The sequence below is a fragment of the Pipistrellus hanaki genome (assembly GCF_964339955.1).
Source record: "Pipistrellus hanaki genome assembly, chromosome: 4".
In the NCBI taxonomy this organism is placed as follows: domain Eukaryota; kingdom Metazoa; phylum Chordata; class Mammalia; order Chiroptera; family Vespertilionidae; genus Pipistrellus; species Pipistrellus hanaki.
The window spans coordinates 94,497,575-94,516,570 of NC_140506.1; the positions used below are offsets into that span (position 1 = coordinate 94,497,575).

Genomic DNA, 18,996 nt, shown 5'->3' on the forward strand with positions numbered 1-18,996 from the left:
CACGTACCCACTGCCACCCTCCGCCCACAGTCCGTCCTTCCTCCTCAGAGCCGGGGAGGACCAGCTCCAGGCGTGACTACCTCCCACCCCCTGGCTGTGCGGGTTGTACATTGAAGAGGGGGTGAGTGGCACTGAAACCCGGCTTGCGATCCACACGACAAGCTGGCTGGGGCTGGAGCGGGGAGGGGGGTGCTGCACCTGCCTGGAGGGAGGGGGGAGCACTGGTTCCTAATGCACACAGGGCCCATGTAGATGCCTGCGGTCCCCTTGGCCTCCTGCCACGAGCCCCGCCCACTGAGGCAGGAATGGGGTCTGCCCTTTGGACTGCGGGGGGGCCTGGCACAGAGCAGGTGCTCAGCAAACATTTTCAGGCAAACACATTGCTCCGGGATTCCCCCCACCCACCCTCTCTGAGCTCCCCAGGAGAGCAGATGGCTGTGTGCAGCGCATCTCCGGCGCCCCGGGAGCCGTGCGCAGTACATCAGGGCAGGCCCCGTGGGACGCCAGCCACGTAACTGGACCCAGCGTCCGTGATGCTGACTGTTGAGAGGCGGGGAGGGGAACCCGGGAGCTGAGGGGAAGATGTGTGGGTGGCGGAGTCCGGGATGCTCTCAGGAGCTCAGAGCGCTGCCCATCCCAGAGGTGCGGCCCTGAGCCACCCGCCTCACCAGCTCTCGGAAGAACCAGTGGCGGGTTCAGGTGGCCCCGGCACGCTGGGGATGCCGGAGGTGGCTTTGGAGGGTCCTCGGAGAGGCAGGCCAGGCTCAGCGGGGGGCAGAACCGGGGCCACGCCCATCCCTCTGCTCCCTGTGCTGTGGCCACCTGCTCCCCCAGCTCGCCAGCCCCAGCAGCTCTGGCAGGGAAGGAGTTAACCTCCCCGCTTCTCAGCAAGAATGTGGAGCTATTAATACCCACAGCCTAGCGGTCTGCCAGAGCGGCTCCCATCCCAGTCCAGGGAGCAGGGCGCAGGGAGCAGGGACTGAGGAGTGCCGGTCTAGGCAGAGGCAGAGCCCAGTGGGGACCCCCGGGCCCCAGCTCGCCTTGGGGACAGTGTGGGCACGGAACCAGCCTCCCCTGACCCTCACCCACCTTCCGCTTCGGGCCCTGACCCTCCCTCCTGGAGGCCACCCGTGCCACCCACTCCAGGAGAACAAACTTTCTTAGGGGAACCGCCTCTCCTGCCGCGCTGGCTGGACAGGGAGGAGCAGACGCCCGGACGGACATATGGACAGACGGTCGGGACAACTGAGCCTCTCCCCCGAGTCCCGCCTCTGACGGGCAGCAGCAGAGTGGGCGGCTGAGGGGCAGCCCGGGGCCCCGCCGGCCCTTCGCCCCTCAGTGAGCCACCCCGAGTGCGGCGCCCGGACGCCGCCCACGGCCCCGCACCGCGCCTGGAAGGCCGTGGGTCCGGACAGAGTCCCGGTCACACCGAGCCACGGGCTCCTCCGCCCGCCAAGGCGACGGGCAACCTGAGCGCGAAGGCACAGGTGGCGGGCGGGCGGGCGCGGGGCCCCGAGGCCAGCAGGCTGCTGACCCTGGAGCGCTCGGGCTCGGGGACCCCCGCCCAGGCCGCGGAGGATGCCGCCGAGCCGGCCGCCCGCCACCCCTGCCCGGTCCTGGAGCTGCCGCCCCCCTGGCCCCTGGGCTGCGGGCCGGAGGAGGCGCCCGCCTTCTGCTTCATCTGCTTCCACAGGGAGGAGGAGGAGGAGCTGCTGGAAGAGGTGCCGCTGCAGAGGTCAGTGCCCCGGCGGGCAGGGGGTGGGCAGGGCTGGCGCACAGGGCCCAGACGTGGGGCCCCTGGGGCCTGGCGGGCCTGCTCTGGAGTTTCTGTGTCCACTGCTTACCCTCCGGCTCCACCTCCCTGCACCAGACTCTCAGGTCTCCCACCTGCCTCTGCTCTGTCTCCCCGTCCTGGTCCACAGGGACCCTTCTGCCCTCTCCCCTGGGTCATGGTGCTCCCACTCAGAGCCCTCCCCGGCTCCCACAGGATGGAATGGACACTCGGTCGGGCACTCGGAGCCTGTGGGATCTAGCTGACCCACCCACCCATCTCGCTCTGCTCCCTGCACTCACCCTGGGAAACTCTGCCCAGACTTCTCTTCCCCGCCCAGCCAGCCCAGCCTGGGCCCGCTGCACTGCTCCCTCCGCTGGGAGGTCCTTCAGGAACCCAGCTCCACCCGGAGCCAAGAGTCACCTTTACTCCCTGCACTGAACTGACACCTAATGGGGTTGGATCTTTTATAGATATATTTATTTCAGAGAGGAAGGGAGAGTGAGAGAGAGAGAGATTGAAACATCAGTGATGAGACTCATTGATTAGCTGCCTCCTGCACGCCCTCCACTGGGGATGGAGTCCACAACCTTGACTGGAATCGAACCTAGGAGCCTTCAATCCACAGGCTGATGCTCTATCCACTGAACCAAACCGGCCAGGATGGGTTGAGCCTTTGTTAAATTAATTAGTGAGTGGAAATATCTGTCGGGGTATATTCGTGTGGTGGGGGGGGAGTGAAGGTTTATGTGACTGGGTATTCGGGGTGAGTGTGTGCTTGTGAGTGTATGTACATGTTTGTGGGAGCCCGTGTGACTTCCGTGTAGCCATGAGGAAGAGGGTTTGTGCCCTAGGGACCATCATCCCTATGGCCAGCTCTCCCCACCCCGTCTGCAGGGAAACCCAGGCTCTGGCCAAATGCATTGCCCAACCTGTGACCTCAGGCTCCCAGGATGGACAGCAAAATCTAAAGGGATGACAAAGGTCACCTCTGCAGTGACCCAGCCCGCCCACACGTCCGTCCGTCACCGCCTCAGTCAGCACGGCCCTGGTGGGGAGAAGGGCAGGCTCGGGGCCAACCCAGGTGGCCCTCCAGCCCTTCGCAGCAGAGCTGGGCGGGGGGGGGGGGGAGAGGGTTGGGGGCCCCTGCTGGCTGGGCTACTTCCTCCCGGAACCTCTCTGTTCACCCCTGGCCTGTGAGTTTCCCTCTGGGGGCCTTTGTCCCCTCATCTGTGACATGAGGGGGTGCTTCTGCCACAGTCATCAGGGACTGAGCACCCTCAGAGGCCAGCCTTGCTGTGGGGCTGGGGCCCAGCCCTCAGAGGTCACAGCCTGCTGGGAGAGACGGACAAGCAAGCAGGTCGGTGTGAGAGTGCCGGGCGCCTGGGTAGGCGTGGGTGCCCTGTGCTCGGGGCCAGGGAAGGCTGGCCACCCAGGAGCCCTACCGGCCTGTCTTACAGCCCAGACCACGTCAGGAGACTCAGAACGCCAGGTCGTAGATGTGGACGTGCTTCTTGAACTCCAAAGCAACGAAGCCCTAAAGAGTTGCTGTATTTATTGTAGGGTTCACAATGCTTGTTGAATGAATGAATGAATGAATGAATGAATGAATGAATATGACACGGGGAGACAGGACATCACAATCATCAGAGTTGATTGTTACAAAATACACACTGTCCTGGCGGTTTTGCAGGCTCAGGCCTCAGAGGAGACGGGTGTGTGATTTTACTCAGTCCCCAGCTGAGCAGCTTGAGCAAAGCAGCATTCGGAAGGCCCGGGAACGAGAGACACAGGCCTTAGGGTCAGGCAGCCATGAGTTCCTGCCCTCGTCCCTCCTCCTCCCCCATCTCCCACCTCCAGCTTTGGGGATCCCCTTCTCAGGGGAGGCCCCTCTGCCTCCTGCGCTGGCAGTATGGTGGCCTATGTTTGCAGTCTGCTACCCTGCTGGTAGATACTAGCCCTTTAAGTTCTGGGGAGAGGACACTGCCAGGCTGGGCAGAGGCACTGACCACAGGTGCCAGGTGGTGAAGCTAAAAATACTGAGTGATGTGAGCACGGAGCTGCAGGGGCCTGCGTGCTGCTGGGGTGGGGGGAGGGGGCCCCGGAGTGCTCTGTCCGCCCGGAGGAGGGCCAGTGGCAGAGGGGTCGGTGGGTCACCTTGGGGGCTTCAGCCTGCCCCCCGACCCCGCTCCTCCCAGGCCAGGATTCCCTCCCAGTAGGGCGGCCATGTTGCCGCCGTGGGGCGTGCTGATGCCACTGCATCCTCTTCCCCGTGGCCCTGGGGAAAGCGTGTCTTCTCTCGGGGCCTCTGTAAAGTCAGACAGCTGAGCTTTCTCGTCACTTCCAGGGACAGAGGGGCGATGGGGGGTGTAGGTGACCAGGTCAGTCATTTGTGGATTCAACAGCCTTTCCCTGCGGCCTCCTGGGACTGGCTGCTGAGGCCCAGGGATGAGCATGGCAGGCGCCTCCCTGGAGGGCCTGGTGAGGACACGGCGCCTGGGACACGGCACGCCACGCGTGCGCTGCGATGGAGAGTGAGCACCGCGTCCTGGGCTCCCCGGAGCCGTGAGGAGCGGCCCTCAGAGAGCGCATCTGCCTGTGATGAAAACATGTCAGCAAAAGCGTCACCCACAGCGCTGCTCACCCGCCTACACAGGTGCTTGGATGTAGTCATTAAGGTTGTGACAAATAAGCCTGGAAATCACAATGGCTTGACTCAGCAGAGCCTCTCTCCTGCTTATGCAAAGTCTAGAGGTGGGGGAGGGGGAGACTCTACCCCCTCAGTCTTTTGGGGACTCAGGCTCCGCCCACCTGCTGGCTCTGTCACCACCCTCTGCAGCCACTGGCAGATGGAGAGAAAGAGAACGGGGGTCACGAGTGAAATCTTTCTGAGCCCCCTTCACTTCCGCCCACACTCGTTAGCCAGGACAGCTAATTGCAAGCGAAACTGGGAAACCAGGTCCAGCGGCGACAAGTCCACGGGCTCTGGTGTGAAACACCACAAAAAGCACGTGGTATGCGTGAGAGCACCTGCTATGTGACAGGTGTCCAGTGTGTCCATTCGCTCACGCATTCCACAGTCTCACTGAGCGCTCCGTGAGCCGCTAGAAAGCGGGCGGTGAAAATGCCGTCCCTGCTCTCCTGGGGCTTATGTTACCGGGGGAGTCAAACAAACACAAGCAAGCAAGTACATGGATATGGTCGCCAGTGTGCAAAGCCCACCGTTAGAAACATAGCCAGAAGGATGGTGGGGACATCGCTATTCCTACCTAAAGAATGAGAAGGGCCCTGGTCGGTTTGGCTCAATGGATAGAGCCTTGGCCTACGGACGGAAGGGCCCTGGGTTCGATTCCAGTTAAGGGCACATGTCCAGGTTGCGGGCTGGATCCCCAGTAGGGGGCCTGCAGGAGGCAACCAATCAATGATTCTCTCTCATCATTAATGTTTCTCCCTCTCCCTTCCTCTCTGAAATCAATAAAAACATATTTTAAGAAAGAATGAGAAGGAGCTGGGCAGAATGGAGGCAGAAGCATCCAGCAGGAGCAGAGAGTGCAAAGGCCCCGAGGCAGGCTGGAGTTTGGTGAGTGTGCGGGAATGTCAGGCAGTGTGGCCAGGGCAGAGTGAATGGTGGGGAGAAGGACACAGCTGACGGGGAGGGACCGGTAGGAGGAGGTCCCACAGGTTCTGTGGACCACGGTGAAATGGATTTTCTCTGGATGGGACTGGGGAGCCTTTCGAGGCTTTTCATTAAGCACAGGAAGCGATATACAACCTGATTGACATGTTAAGCCATCACTCAGCGGCTCTGGGGAGACTCCGTGGCGGCTGGGTCAGAGTGAGCACAACATGGAGGTCACGGTGATGGTGGAGGGGGCGTGGCGGTGGCCTAGACAGAGGCGGCCCTTGAGGAAGTAGATGCCTTCTAGATATATTAGGAGGCGGAACTTGCTGGTGGCTTGAGGAAGAAGGAAGGGGGTGGGGAACAAACCTGGGGTTTCTGGGATGGATGATGAGAGGCTCCGGGAGGGAAGAGGCATGCATGGTGAGAAACTCAGGAATCCTGCTACGGAAGCTTCCATCTTGAGGAGCACGTGAGAGGTCCAAGAGGAGATGGCAAGTGAGGACCTGACACTGAGAGTCTGGAACGTCAAGGGGGTCTCTGGGCTGGTGATAGACCACCTGCGACAACAGAGGTGGCGTTGGAGGCCATGATGTTACACAGAGAGAGGGGCGGGGAGAGGCCCAGGGTCCAGCCCTGAGGAGCGCCGCGACTTAGAGGTCACGGGAAGGAGAAGCCAATGAGGGTGGAAGAGGAGGAGCAGCTGGCCACGTGGGAGGAAAGCCAGGTGTGGGCGGCCATGGGAGCCAGGAGAAGGTGCCCTGGGAAGAGAGAGGGATGGACAACTGACTTCAAAGGTGTGAGCAGCGGGAAAGCAGGCTGGGTTTAGTGACTGAGGAGAAGTCCACGTTGCCTGGGATAAGACCGTTTCCGGGGGCGGGGGGAGTGCAGACAGAAGCAGGGCTGAGCGGAGACTTCTGGTTAAAGACGGTGGGTTGAAACGCACATTTCAGTTCTGTGTCCTGGGGCCCCATCGGAAGGAAGCGAGAGGTCATTTCAGGCCGTGCAGTGGGTAATCCGCAGTTTCACTTTCTGAACGTGGAGTGACCTGAGGTCAACTGCGGTTGGAAAGTATGAAAAGAAAAATCCCAGCCCTGCCCAGTGCGGCTCAGCTGACTGAGTGTCATCCCGTGCACCAACAGTGGCGGGTTCAATTCCCGGTCAGGACACAACATACCCAGGTTTTGGGTGCAGTCCTGGTTAGGGGCCCATGGGAGAGACAAGCGATCAATGTTTCTTTACATCAATGATTCTCTCTCTCTCTCTCTCTCTCTCTTTCTCTCTCTCTCTCTCTCTCTCATCAATTTAAAAAATAACAAATAAATAAAAATTTAAAGAAAACAAATAAAAGAAAAATCCCAGGAAAAAACGACTCGTAAGTTTTAAATCACACTCCATGCTGAGTAGTGAGACGAAATCCAGCGCCATCAGGCTCCCTCGCCCATCGCTGTGCTTTTGTGTTCAAGTCGCCCTTATTTTACTTCCTCACGGCCCAAAGCGCAGGAGTGGTGACGCTGGCCATTCAGATCTGCCTCAGAGAAACCATCAAGTGCTTCATTTATATATATTATTGATTTCAGAGAGGAAGGGAAAGGGAGAGAGAGATAGAAATATCAATGATGAGAGAGAATCATTGATGGGCTGCCTCCTGCGTACCCCCCACTGGGGATCGAGCCTGCAACCCAGCCATGTGCCCTTGCCTGGAATCGAACCTGGGACCCTTCAGTCCGCAAGCCGATGCTCTACCCACTAAGCAAAGCCAGCTAGGTCCATAAAGTGCTTCCTTTAAGTGAAAAGGTGAAAGTTCTTGACTTAATAAGGAAAGGAAAGAATCGTATGCTGAGGTCGCTAAGATCCACAGTAACAACTAGTTTTCTATTTGTGAAACGGTGGCATTCGTGCTAGTTTTGCTGTCGCACCTCAAACTGCAAAAGTTGCAGCCGCAGTGCGAGGTAAATGCCTAGGTGGGAAGAAGGCAGCACCTCTGTGGGTGGAGGACACGTACGGAAGGCTCCAGCAACGACTCCCCTGACCCCAGGGGCAAGTGGCCATTTCCTGCCAGTAAGGTACAGTCACAGAGTCAGAAATCCGTGTGGACAGAAAAATATAAAAATTACTGGAGAGAAAGAGAGACGACATTCACATAACTCTCATTGTTACAGTTGTTCTGTTTTATTATCAGTTACTAGAGGCTCAGTGCACAAAATTCATGCACTCGGGGAATCCCTCAGCCTTTGCCCTCCCACAGTCCAGGAGCCCTCAGGGGATGTGTGACTGATGGCATGTAATATTGGTTTGGTGGTGATTAACTCCTTTAGCTTTTTCTTGTCTGTGAAGCTCTTTATCTGACCTTCTATTCTAAATAATAGGTTTCCTGGGTAGAGTAATCTTGGTTGTATGTCTTTGCAATGCATCACTTTGAATATTTCTTGCCACTTTCTCTGACCTGCAAAGCTTCTATTGAGAAATCAGCTGACAGTCCTATGGATGCTCCTTATCAGTAAATAACTGCTTTTCTCTGGCTGCATTTAACTTTATCTTTAACCTTTGGAATTTTAATTATGATGTGTCTTGGTGTGGGCCTCTTTGGATTTCTTTTGTTTTGAACTCTCTGTGCTTCCTGAACTTGTAAGTATCTTTCTTTCACCGGGTAGGGGAAGTCTTCTGACATTATTTCTTCAAAAAATTTTGAATAGCTTGCTCTCTCTCTATCTTCTCCTTCTGGCACCCCCATAATGCAACTGTTGGTATGCTTGAAATTGTCCCAGAGGCTCCTTACACTACCTTCATTTTTTTAAATTCTTTTTACTCTTCTGATTAGGTTTTGTTTGTTTGTTTGTTTGTTTGTTGTTTTGTGTGTGTGTGTTGGGTATTTTTTGCTTCCTCGTGTTCCAAGTCATTAATTTGATTCTCAGAATTCTCTACTATATTGTTTATTCCCTGTAAATTATTCTTCATTTCAATTAGTGTATCCTTTCTGACTGGACCTTTTTCATGTCCTTTAAATCCTTACTATTATAAGATTCTTGAAAGTTTCACTAGGTTCCTTGAAGCTCTCATTAAGATCCTTAAGCAGCCTTATAACCATCGTTTTGAGCTCTATATCCAGTAGTTTGCTTTCCTCTGTTCCTTTCATTTGTGACATGTTTCTTTGTCTCCACATTTTGGCTGTTTCCCTGTATTTCTTTCTATATATTAGGTAGAGCTGTATGCCTCCTGGAATTGGTAGAGCGGTCTAGTAGGTGCCCTATAGGGCCCAGTGGTTCAGACCCCTGCTACCCCGTCTCCTGAGGTGGGCACGTGAGGAGGCCTCTGCAGTGGAGATATCCTTCTAAGGCACCCCCGTGTGGGCTGTGTGCACAGTTTTGTTGTATTTGAGCCTTGATTGCTGTTGGTGTAACTTAGAGGAATTGACCTCCAGGCCAATTGGCTGTGAGGACCAGCTGTGACTACAGTGAGGGGAGCTGCTGTGCAGAGACACCCCTATGGAGCGGGACTTGCTTTGGTGGGGATTTGGTGCTCGCTGAATCTGTCCTTTAGTGTGTCACTTGTGGATGTGTAGAGTTGTAATCTGGTATGGTCTGAAGCTGTTCACCGGTGCACTGGCTCTGGAGCCTCCTGGGTGGTGCAAAGATAACCATTGCCTGGGATCACCCAGCAGCAGTGACAGAGCAATCTGTAGATGGCTGCTCTTGTATTAGGCTTGGAAGTGGCCAGGCCAGGTGAAGCTGTGAAGCAAGGCAGGTTGGTGCTAGTGCTGGGTCTTGAGCCTCTTATTTTTATTGATAGATATAGGGCACACTGATCCCAACTGCTGCTTGTTTGAGAGGTTTTTAAAATGTCTGAAGCCAGAGTCGCGACAGGCCATACATATGGAAAAGCCATTGCAAACAACTTTGGTGGGGCTGCAAATTGGGTGGGCTGGGGTCTCAGGGAATCACCAAGGTGGAATGAACAGAATGAACCATGCTGATGAAGACTCAGATATAGCTGCCAGCCGACTCTGCAATGGGGAAGGTGTCAGCATAGTAACCATAACCGCTGTGAGCTTTCTCCTGTCTGGGAGATAGCTGCCCCTGAGTTCTTGCTCTGATGCCAGACAATCTAGTTCCTCCCCGTATGTCCTTGGGAACCACCCCCACCTCCCTGAGCCATTGTCCCAGCACAATGGGACTGAGTCCAAGTAAATCTGGGCACCAGCCCTTTTCAGAGGGACTGCCTGGGTCTCCAGCAGCCTCTGTGTCGCTCAGCCACAACCCCTCCTGGTTTTTACAGCCTGAGGTTATGGAACGTCTCTTCCCAGATCTAGAACACTTGGCGGGGAGTATGGTGTGGGGCTGGGGCCCTTTGGTTCTCATGGGAGGCCTCTGCAGTGGGGATATCCTTCCCAATTTAAAAATATGCCATATGTTGGTATAGGCCCAGCCCGTTTCACGTTCCACCTTTCCTACCAGTCTCAATGTACTTTCTTTACTTGTTTAGTTGTAGGATTTCCATTCAGCCAGATATTAGGCGGTTCTGAGTAATGGTAATAATGATTGTTCTGTATTTTAGTTGTAATTTTGATGTGGTTGTGGGAGGCAGACAGTACCAGCATTTACCTATGCTGCCATCCTGGTTCTCTCCACCCGTTCGTTTATGACCTGACTATGGCTGCTTTCACACTGGTAGAGTTGAGTGGTTGTGACAGAGACCACATGGCTTGCAAGGACTAAAATATTTATCATTTGGCCCTTTAAAGAAAAAATGTGCACCCTCTTGCCCCCATCCCACTCAGTGCTGTTGAGTAGGGGTCCTGCCAGGAACTGACCAACTCAGTGAGGAGCCACGTGTGTCTGTGTGCACAGGCAGGGATGGGCATGTGGGAGGGGGTGGGTGATGCCCGGTGTTAACCCCTAAACCCTGCAGGGCAGGGACAGTCTCTGGGATCAGTCCCAGATGAGTGGTCACCTCCCCTTCCTCCAGTCTAAACCCTGGGGCCTTCAAATGGGATGGGAGGGCAGGGTGAGGGCCCTCCTGGTGGGGTTTGGGAGGTTGAGTTCCTGAATGCACCATAATTGCTGTATGAAACATTAAAAAGTCTGAAGTGAAGAAAGAAAAAATTTGCTTACCCTGAGTTAGAGAATAAAGTTGAGGAAATTTTCCATAAAGTGGAGCAAAAAGTAAAGACGTGTCAGTTTGGATCTTCTAGTAAACAGAAGCTGAGATGACACTGGGAGTCATGGGGTGGGAGGGCGATGCCTGTGGAAATAAAAGAGGAGGAAACAGGATTGGCAGGGAGAGTCTTCAGACCATCCTTCACCTGTGGAACAAGCAAAGGAGGGAAACAGACCTGGGTAGGGAGAGCCTGACTTTGATGAACATCAACCAAGTCTTGGCCAACCCGGTGGGGTCCCCAAAGCAAAGACTGTCCATTAGAGGAGCCCCACATTGGGCAGGAATGGCCAGGCCCTAGTGCCCCCACAGTGCTCAGTCATTGGCTGGCACTGCACAAGAAGACCTGGGTCTTGATTGCCAGGTTATAGTGGATCTCAAAAGCCTTCTGTCAACCTCACTCCTCACATCTGAGGGACAAAGTTCTGTCTTGAAAGGAGAACCATGTGGGGCTTCATGGCTGGCACGGTGTGGGAGAAGGAAAGAAAGAGTAAGAAAGTTAGGAGACCAGTACAGAAATCTAACACCGCAGCAAAGGAGTTCCAGAAGGAGAATGGAGAAAACCATGGAAAGCAAATAGACAATGAAGCATTTCAAGCATTTATCAGAACGAACCTGGATTTTCAGACTGAAAGGGCCACTACCTGTCAGTAGACCCACATGGGGGCCAGTCCCCAGTGAACGTCAGAACAAGAAGAATATCCATGAAAGGATCAAGAATCAAAATTTCATCAGACTTCTCAACCACAGTCTTAGAAACCAGAATATCCTGGAGCTGTATTACACAGTATAAAAGACAATTCATTTCAGCTAACCCATGAATCATTCAAGGGTAGGAAAAAGGTCTCAGGTTTACGTGGGCTCAAAAATTTTACCTCTTCCTTATGAAAGCTACTGGAGAATGGCTTCACTAAAAACAAACAAACAGGAAATGGGGAGCCAACACCAGAGAGAAGTGACGGTGATGGTGAAGGGACCCCAGAGCAGCACCTCTGAGCACCAGGCCTGGAGGGCCGGCAGTTCAGAAGGTTCTAGAAAAGACTTCTTCAAGATGAAATTGATAGAATACCTAATGTATTTGAACTTTTGAAAGATTTATATACAACTTGGAGAGAATGTGGGTTGAATGAGCCATAAACACATAGAAAAACAAGCTCTCCCCTTTACAAGGTTATTAAACCCAAGAAAACAAAAACATTTGTTTATTTTATTTTATTTTTTTAATATATTTTATTGATTTTGTACAGAGAGGAAGGGAGAGAGATAGTTAGAAACATCGATGAGAGAGAGTCATCGATCAGCTGCCTCTTGCACACCCCCCACTGGGGATATGCCGGCAACCAAGGTACATGCCCTTGACCGGAATCGAACCCAGGACCCTTCAGTCCCCAAGCCGACGCTCTATCCACTGAGCCAAACTGGTTTCAGCCAAAAACATTTGTTTAGAAAAAGGCAACAAATTTAAATTTAAGACTCCAGCTCTGCAAAGGACATGCTTAAGAGAATGTGAAGACACCCTAGCCGGTTTGGCTCAGTGGATAGAGCCTCTTCCTGTGGACTGAAGGTTCCCGTGTTAGATTCTGGTCAAGGGCACGTACCTCGGTTGCAGGCTCCTGGCCTTGGTGGGGGGCATGAGGGAGGCAACCAATTGATGTGTCTCTCTCACACTGGTGTCTCTCTCTATCTCTCTCCTTCCATTCTTTCTAAATATCAATAAGGGGGGGGGGGGGAGAAAAAAAAAAAACAGAGAGAGAGAGAGAGAGAGAGAGAGAGAGAATGAGAAGGCAAGCCATGATAGAATGGGAGGAAAATATTTACAAAAAACATCTGATCTGATAAAAACTGTTTACCTGATAAAAGACTGTTATCCAAAATACACACACACACACACACACACACACACACAGAAAAAAAAAACAAACCACCTCTTAAAATTCAACAATAAGCAAATGAACAACCCAGTTAAAAAATGGACAAAAGATCTGAACAGACATCTCACCAGATGATATACAAATGTCGAACGAGCATTTTATTTTTTTTAAATGTATCTTATTGATTTTTTACAGAGAAGAAGTGAGAGGGAGTTAGAAACATCGATGAGAGAGGAGCATCAATCAGCTGCCTCCTACACACTCCCCACTGGGGATGTGCCTGAAACCAAGGCACATGCCCTTGACTGGAATCGAACGTGGGACCCCCTCAGTCCGCAGACCAACGCTCTATCCACTGAGCCAAACCAGCCAGGGCTCGAATGAGCATTTTAAAATGCTCAACATCATATGTCATTAGAGGAGAGCAAATTCACACAACAATGAGACACCACTGTACACCTGTTAGGAGACTAACACCCCTGGCAGCCCGGACGCTGGTGAGGATGCTGGTGAGGCTGTGGAGCAGCAGGAAGTGTCCGTCCCAGCGGGTAGGTTGCACATGGTACAGTCAGCTGCGGAAGACAGCGTCTCACGGAGCTGAGCCTGTCTTCCCATACAATCCAGAAACAGCATTCCTTGGTATTGACCCAAATGAGTTGAAAACATGTCTACACAAAAACCTGCCATAATTATTTATAGCAATTTTATTCATAACTGCCAAAAACTTGGGGCAGCCAATATGTCCTTTAATAGGTGAATGAATTAAAAAAAAAAAAAAAAAAAAGCCATGACTGGTTTGGCTCAGTGGATAGAAGGGTCCCAAGGGTACCAGGTTCGATTCCTGTTAAGGGCCTGTGCCTTGGTTGCAGGCACATAACCAGTAGGGGGTGTGCAGGAGGCAGCTGATCGATGATGTTTCTAACTCTATCCCTTCCTCTCTGTAAAAAAAAAAATCAATAAATATATATTTTAAAAAACCTATGGTACATCCATATAATAGTAATAAAAATAAATGAGCGCGGTTGGGGCGTGGGTGACAGGCGGAGCTGGTCCTGTGGGCTTACAGCCCACCCCTGCCCCCACCAGCGCGCCCCTCAGGAGCTGGGTCCCCACGGCTCCACCTCTTCCGGCCGCGGCCCTGTCCCTGCACTCGTACCAGGAGGTACTTGCCTTTGCAGTAGGAGTTAAGGCCGCAGGCAGGCGTTGGACCGGGTCACCCAGTGCCCGTCCCCCCACCCGGAGATGACAGCCAGCCTGCCGCCCTGCAGCATGTGGGCCCAGCGCCAGATTGAGGAGGCTGTCACTCAAGTCCCTAAAAAGTTCCCTCCCGGCATGGCCATGGCTACTCCAGCTCAAAGCGGGCCCTGCACGTGGGCGAAGGTTCTGAGTTCGGGAAACAGAATGAAGGCCTTCAATGTTATCATCACCGACTCCCCCCTCATCACCGACTCCCCCCTCATCACCGACTCCCCCCTCATCACCGACTCCTCGGACCCCATGGGCCCTGCCGAGAGCCTCTTCAAGGAGCCCTATCACCAGCTCAGGAGGACAGGGTCCTCTGTGGCCGGGGGAGGGGGTGCAGTGGCTGCACCTGGGCCCCATCGCGGACAGCAGCCCCTCTGCAGGCCGCTCTGCCCCTGGCCAGGCCGGCTGCACGCTGAGCAGCAGAAACCCACCACCAAGCGCAGGTGCGGGCGCAGGAGCCCAGGCAGAAGCAAGGGGGGACAGAGGCAGCTCAGACACTGCCGCTCTGGCTGCCCCCGGCAGCCTCCGTCCTGCCTGAGTTTGCCCCCCAGGCCCTCAGTGATGTGAGCTGAGCCCAGATGCAGCTGCCCACCCCGCCCAGGGCCTCGGGCCAGGCTGCCCTGGACAGGACCCCGGCCGGCACCCTGGCAGCCAAGTGGGACAGGCCCCGGGAATCGAACGTGGGACCCCTCAGTTCGCAGACCAACGCTCTATCCACTGAGCCAAACTCTCAGTCCCTGAGAGTTTGGCTCAGTGGCCCGGGGTGCTGCCGGCCGCCCTGCTGGCCAGACTCTCAGTCCCGGTGTTGTTCGGCCCGGAGCCTATACCAGCTTGTACCGTGCGTCTCCACCCTCTGTCACCCTCACTCACCAAACACATGTATTTATAACAAACGAACAAAAACAAAGAAAAGAAATGAGCTGCTAAGCCACAAAAAGACATGACGGAACCTTACATGGGTATTGCTGAGTGAAAGAAGCAAATTTGAAGAGGCTGTGCGATTCCAACAACGTAAATTCTGAAAAAGCCAAAACTGCAGAGACAGTCAGGTCCCTGGTGGCCGGAGGCTTATAGGAAGGGAGGGAGAGAGGGAAGGAGAGGAGGAGCACAGGGGCTTGGGGGGCTGTGAAACTCTTCTGTATGACCCTGTAACGGCAGGTCCGTGACACTTTGCATCTGTCAAAACCCGTAACTTTGACGCTCAGAGTGAGCGCTGTGTCACTACGGGCTTCAGTTCATGCCGGTGCCTCCGTGTTGGTTTGCCGGTTGGAACAAGGGTCCCCGCCACGCTGAGGCAGCCTGTTCTTCGCAGGAAACCGGGGGACGGACTGAGATGCCCTTTCTGCTCAGTTGTTCTGGAAACCTAAAAACGCTCTGAAAATAGAGTCCATTATGGAAAGGGAGACAAGAAAAGAAACCATTGTATTTCACTTAAGGCTGTGGATAATGCTTCCACACGGTGTAAGCACTGCCAGCCTTACCAGTGTTAGGATGATGCAACTGTAATGGGAGGGTGGGAAATAAGAAGGGGAACCTAGCCAGTTTGGCTCAGTGGATAGAGCGTCAGCCTGCGGATTGAAGGGTCTCAGGTTCGATTCTGGTCAAGGGCACATGCCTGGGTTGTGGGCTTGATCCCCAGTAAGGGCATGTAGGAAGCAGCCAATCAATGATTCTCATCATCGATGTTTCTCTCTCTCTCCCTCTCCCTTCTTCTCTGAAATCAATAAAAATATATTTTTTTAAAAAAAAAAAAAAGAAGAAGAAGGGGGAAGTGTAAGGGGTCTACCCTCATCTTCCGAAGTGGGACATGGGTAGGTGAGGCCTAAGCGGAACGGAGCGATGTAAACATGCGGTGGGGGACACAGAGGCGCACGTCACTGAGAGTTAGCATGACTGTCTTGGAGCGGCGGGAGATGGGGGTGAGGCTGCTGTGCTTCTCCATCCTAAGCCCTGGGCACGTTTGACTCGGATAAATATTAAAACCACATTTACAGAAGGAGGTGACAGTCCGGGAGGCGGCAGAGCAGAGGCAGAGGCAACTCCCTCCGGGAGCTTTGCTCTGCGAGGGGCCGGGGTCCCCTAAGGTGGCAGCGGAAGTGCCCAGCCTGCAGCCTGGCCCGGTGCGGCGGGTGTGGTCCTGGGAGAGGAGGAGGACGGTGTGTGGGGAGCGAGGGGTGTCCTGAAGGAACAAGGTCCCTGCAAACGCAGGGGAGGGGTGGCCTCGGGAGGGGCCCGGAGGGAGGAGCTCGGTGGGTCTGTGCTTTATGCCCGAGGCCATGGGACTGCACCGACCCAGGCTCCCTCCGCAAGGGGGAGCCCCGGGGTGAGGGGAGAGGGAAGGAGGGAGAGGGACACCCAACCCCTGGCCACGCAGAGTGGGGTGCGCGAACCGCAGCACAGGCACCAGCTGCAGGCTGGTTAGGGGCCTCCCCGCTACCCCTAGGAGATTCACAGCAAATTAAAGTGAGGGGCGCGGCCAGGGAGTGGGAGAGCAACTGCTGGCATGGAGGGCTGCGGGGCAGTGAGTGGACAGTCCAGGCGGGTGGGACGCTCCAAGCAGTGTTGGCTGGCTCAGTGTAAGCAGCAAGCAGGGTGGGGTGGTTTGCCAGGCAGGAGGGGGTTTCCAGGGAGCGGCTGGGGTGATGGTGGGCAGGGCCTGAGCGGCTTGAGGTGGACGGTAGTGGCAGAAGGCGCTGGTGAGCAGCAAGAAAGCGATGGGGGCGGTGGAATGGGCGTTGGCCATCCGTGAGGTCAAAGAGCCGTTGCATGTGGGCACCAGAGCAAGTGATGCAGAGGAGGAACAGGACCCTGGCCGGTTTGGCTCAGTGGATAGAGCATCGGCCTGGGGACTGAAGGGTCCCAGGTTCGATTCCAGTCAAGGACACATGCCTGTATAACAGGCTCAATCCCCAGTAAGGGATGTGCAGGAGGCAGCCGATCAATGATTCTCTCTCACCATTGGTCTTTCTCTTTCTCCCTTTCCCTTCTTCTCTGAAATCAATGAAGATATATTTAAACAAGGAAAAAGGAGAGGATGAACAGGGATATAGAGGGGGACAAAAATAGAGACCTCAGGGTGGGGGAGGTAATTCCATCTGGGTGTGAGCTGGGAGCAGGGTCAGGGAGCCGAGAGGCCTGCTGTAGGCTGCCTGAGGCCAGCTCCATCCCCGCCGAGATCCGTCCCCTAAATAGCTAAGGACAGTGGGATGAGACCGATCTATCTGCTCTGTGTGTGGCCTGGGCATCAGGATTCTTTAAGCTGCATTTATAACACGGAGCAGCGTTTGAGAAACACGGCTGAAGACAGAGAACCGTGCTCTGGCCGAGAGAAAGAGACGGACGGGGGAGCAACGAGAAGGTCCAGGGGCTGGCATGGGAGAGGGAGGCTGAGCAGAGAGTGGTCTTGAGGAGCAGCTGGGAAGGGGCGCATGTCCAGGTTGGAGATGAGCTGATGGGGAGGTTGTGGTCTTCCCCTATTGAGTCAGGGAGTGAACAGGGTGACAGAGACAGAAAAACAGAGACAGAGACAGAAGACAGAACCCAGGGCTAAAAAATAACAAAGAACGAACCCAGAGCCTAGCGGGCCCATAGTCCGTCCTGCACTGCGGCGGAGCGGCCACTAGAGGGAGCGCTGCGCGCACACATGCGGGACCGGCCCCAGCAGGCAGCCGGTGGTGTGGTTCAGGCCTCTTTTTCTGACTGACAGCTTCTGTGTTCCAAGTTCAGATTTTGCAGCCACACATCCTGCGTTTAACTCCAGAGCCCTGTGACCTGGCCAGGTTACCCGACCGTTCCGTGGCCCAGTTTCACCAGAGGTCAAAGGGGCCCAGGGCAGCTCCGCCCTTGCTGAGGCTGGTGGGAGGATGGATGAGGCACAGGCCGCACGGGGGATGGCTGAGCGTCCTGGCGCTGGAGGAGGCTTTGCCGCCGCCTCCATCTCTCTCTCTGCTTCTCCTGCAGCCCCTCAGCCCAGCCCTGCCCAGGCCAGATCAGAGCCAGAAATGGAGGCCAACTTTCTTGGTTAGGGGACAGCGGAGGCTGGGGCAGGAGGGCGGGAGGGGGGCGGGTGGCCTCCGTGCCTGGGCTTCCTGCTCAGGCTTGCTGTAGCTCTTGTCTTGTAAACCTCACCGGTGGCTCATCCTGGCCTTGGTCTCACCCTCCCGGCTCCCGGACCAGCACCTGCCCTGGCCTAGTCACCATGTGCCCCCCGGAGCAACGTCACCACCTGGGGCCCACGTGGCTTAGCAGGGGCGCTTCTTCGCAGCCGTCCTCCTAACTGCCCCTCGCCCCTCCTGCCCGACCAGTGGTGTCTTCACCCTCAGGTGGGCAGAGGCCTCCACCTGCCCCCATCCCCACCCCCGCGAGGTTGTGGGCCTCTGCCCACCCAGCAGCCTCTGTTCTGTCCTTGCTCTCATGAGGCTTTAGCCAGCTCGGACTTTTTAAAAATGATTTGCCGGTATTTAAAAAATCAGGAGGTGACATCCTAAGATCCGGATTTCTAACTTCTCTTGGAAAATTGGATGCTCTGAGCGTCCGACACCATGTTCCCACATGAGAGCAGTGGACCGCAGGGAGGGAAGGCAGCCATGCAGGTGGGCGGGCTCTCCAGTTTCCGGCCCCTGCGAGGACCTCAGTGGCCACCCGTGCAGGGAGAACCGCAGGAACCGTGCCTAAGAGGGTTCCTGCAAACATGTCCGCGCCGCAGCCTTACAGCACTGGCCGCCGGCAGGCAGAAGTGCAGAGATGGAGGGGTGGGGTACCCCAGAAATGACAGCAGACCCTCAGGGACAAGGAATCCTGGAGACCAGAGAGCTGCTCAGGGTCCCCAGCTGTTCATAAAACTTCATGGTCCAGCTGCCCAGGGCAAACTGAGCACGTGCATGTACACACACACACACACACACACACCCCTCCCCACTGTCCAGTCCGTCAGCAGACCCTGCTCCTCCTGCGACCAGCTGTCTTCTCCCGCCTGGCGGGGTGCAGAACCCTCTCCCTTCCACTCTTCCCCCCCCCTCTGTCTTCCCACAGCAGCCGAGGAAGCCTGCTGGGGCCTCACACACCCTCCCACCTCGCTCAGGCCAAAGCCCAGGCTCAGGCTGGCCCTGAGAGACTCTCCCCCTCCCTCCATCTCCTCCCGCGCTCCCGCTGCAAAGGCCAAGACTTGGGCCTGGGCTCTCCCACGAGCCCCAAACGGGACAATGTGTGCGGGGAGGGGGGGGAGAGGTGCTCCAGCACCCACTCTCCTCGCCGGAACTCTGCCCGCCCCTCTGCAGCCAGTGCCTTCCAGGCCAGCCACGCCCCCAGCTGGGCTGCAGTTTCACTCGGAGGCCCAT

At 55.4% G+C, this 18,996-nt stretch overlaps 1 protein-coding gene across 1 annotated transcript in view; it reads left to right on the forward strand.

Moving 5' to 3' along the window:
- Nucleotides 1-950: 950 nt before the first annotated feature.
- Nucleotides 951-18,996, forward strand: part of SBK1 (SH3 domain binding kinase 1) — a 48,135-nt gene continuing 30,089 nt past the window's right edge. Inside the window, exon 1 of the mRNA XM_084882961.1 lies at nt 951-1,735. The gene's annotated coding sequence lies outside the window, so the exon portion shown is untranslated. The remainder of the gene's footprint in view (nt 1,736-18,996) is intronic.